The following is a 3,271-nucleotide window of genomic DNA, read 5'->3' on the forward strand; positions in this document are numbered from 1 at the left end:
TGTTTAATTTTGGAATTAAACGAAATTGGAGAATCTATTCATATTTAAATATGATTTAAATATTAAATTCTTGAATAGGAATTCATGATGGTGGAATTAGTGTTAAATTAATTTAATATTTGATATTAAATTAATTAAATTAATTAAATTATTTAACTAATTATTTTATTATTAATTTTATTAGATAAATTAATTATTGAATTAATTTTATAAAATTAATAATAAAATATTCTTTTTTGAAAAGAAAATTAATTTTGGAAATTGATTTTGAAAATCAAAATTGGATTAAAAAGAAAAGAAAATTGAAAAATTGATAAAATCCAAAAAGTTGGATTTTTCCACTAATTTTCTAACTAGCTTACACATTTTCACTTCCAAATTCAGTCATTAATCCTAGCATGAGCAGCAATTCATGCAGTAATGGTTCTTGCATGATTGTTATGCAATATATACTGAAGAATCTGAGTGGAATTGAGCATATTTTTGGGTGGATTAAGCTAAAAATCTTCAAAGGTTGAAGATAGATTTTCAGTTGGAAAACCAGAAACCTCTACTCTCTTTTCCCTTAATTCAAGCTTATTTTGAGTCCTACAACTCAATCCAAGGCACGAAGAGGATAGTAGGGAAGCTTTTATGGTGGTTCACAAGCTGATTTGGAGAGGAATTGCAGCTGGAATTCGAGATTCAAGTGTTTCTTCAAAGGTATGTCGTGAAACTCTCTTCATAGTTTATGAGCATGCTAGATTCAAAGCCAAAATTAATGAATTAGAATGCTTAATGATCTATTTTTCTTCCGCGGCATGTTTTTTAACTCTAACACACGGGAGATGCTGTTTGATGCTCATCCTGGCAGCCATGAGCGGGCAGTGTACTTGGTGCACACGTGACCTTTGAAGGGTTAGGAGACTTCTCAAGTGCGTGAAGACCATGTGCCTATCATGAGATGAAGTTACACGTTGAAAAAGGCTTCCAAGGACAAGCACTCACTTAGTGAGATAATGGTTGCCTATAAAATAGGGTGGTGGTGTCGTAAAATTAGTAAATGGGATTATGGAGCTAAAATAAGGGAATGAATGGGCATGTCTCCTCCCCTAAAAAGAATGGGAACGTGGGACATGGGTGGGGTGGTGGCACTAAAGTTAAGAAAAGTGGACGGTTAAACCACACTTGGGCCACTCCCCCACTACTTCCATGATTTTAAGCCCCTCCCACCTACATAAATAGTGATAGTCTTGGGATCATCAAGATATTACATTCACTTTAGGCATTTAGTGAATTACTCTCCATTTGTAAACACTCTAAAAAGGTCTTGTAATTAGTGCCCTTTGTGTTGTGGTTTTCATAGCCCTTTAAGAATACAGTATTATTTCCACCAGTGTACTCTCTTAATCCCTTCTAAACGTGAGTTAGCCACAAAATCCACTCTAGAGTTCGAGAGACTTAGTAGGTTCCTATTTAGGGAAAAATTGGTGCAAATTCTAAGTTGGTCAAGGTTGCCTTGACGCCGCATGGGAAAAATTTTAGTTTATACGCATAGTTGCGCTTCAACGTATCCGTATCTTAGTTTTTTAGAAATTGGCATATCGTCGTATCATATCATATTCGTATCTTGTATCCGTATTCGTGTTCGTGCTTCTTAGGTGTTTAGTATAGCTTCTTTTGAAGGTGTTCATTTAAATTAAATAAAGAAATAAATAATAAAAAAAATAAACTAGTCAATTGAACACATTATAAAAGAATTGAATAAATTTTAAAACTCTTTTTGAAGAAACACTTCGAAGATGAATTATCTACAAAGGGGTTTTTGGTTCACCAACATGAGTTGAGTTGAGTTGGTATATACCAACTCACCCCAACTCCCAACTCTCACTTCTTATGTTTTTAATGGCTCCACCCATCGGCCATTGTCGGCGACTATTGGGGCCACACTCCGAGAACCAACTCTGAGCTCCAACAACCACCGCGGATGAAAACTTCGACAACCAATTTCAAGCTCTGGAAACCACCTCCCACAACAAACTCTAATGATCAACTCAGACAAACCACCTTCGTAAGCTTCGACAAAATCAACTTCGAGTGAGCAACTCCAACGACCAACTACGGGCTTCGACAACTACCTCCGACGAAAAAACTTCGACAACCAATTCTAATACCACCTTCATGCGACCAACTTTTGGGTCCGACTACAAATTCTAATGAAAATCAACTTTGATGACCACCTTTCAGTGAACAACTCCGACGATCAACTTCGAGCTTCGACAACCGCCTCTAATGACAAAACTTCGACAACCAATTCCAATACCACCTTCATGCGACCAGCTTCGAGCTCCGACAACCACCCCCGACTACAAACTTCGGCAAAAATCATCTTCAATGATCAACTTTGATGACCACCTCGCGCGACCAACTTTGACAACTAACTTCAGGTCCTGAAAACCTTCTCCGACGACAAATTCTTGCTACAATCTCCAATACCACCTTCATGCGACCAACTTTAGGCACTGACAACCACCTCTAACTACAAACTTCAACAAAAATCATCTTTGATAATCAACTTCGACAACCACTTTCAACTATTATAAGATTGATGACCGTCAAAGTATGTTGTAGGATTGTTAATTATATAAATAATAGTATTTTGTTTACATTAAGTGCAATATTTATACGTAGAAATTTGTAAAATATATTTTTATTTAATTGAATTCACATATAAAATGAGTGTTAATAATATTTGAAAAAATACGTATGTAGTTGAATAGTATGTAACACAAAAAAAAAAAAAAAAAACTCATAAAATGGAGATTTTTTTTCTTGGAACATTCTTTGGCAAGAAATAATGAAAAATGAAGATTTCTCTGATGAATCTCCAACTTTTGGAAGAATTGAAAGTGAAATTGTTGAAAATATGTAGTGCCATTTCATTGGCTGCTAAGATGATGAGAGAGATCCAATTAAAAAATTCATGAGAAAGTAAAAATACAGCACAAATATATGAACTCCGACCAAATAACTCTGCACCCTAAACACAAACATATGAGCTCCACAAATATATAAACTTCATTAATATATGAACTTCAGATATCATATCTCAACTTAGTGCTCCAAACAGGACAACGATTTTAAATGATTGTCCAAAAGTTTTCAAACTATATGGTTAGAGAACAAAACATATTAGCAATTAATGCACTTACTTTTGAATGTAGTGTAACCAAACAAATTCGAAAGAGATGAAATCCACTAACTTGCTAAATGAAGTCACCGGTAGGGTTGG

The sequence above is a fragment of the Benincasa hispida genome, chromosome 2 (assembly GCF_009727055.1).
Source record: "Benincasa hispida cultivar B227 chromosome 2, ASM972705v1, whole genome shotgun sequence".
In the NCBI taxonomy this organism is placed as follows: Eukaryota; Viridiplantae; Streptophyta; class Magnoliopsida; order Cucurbitales; family Cucurbitaceae; genus Benincasa; species Benincasa hispida.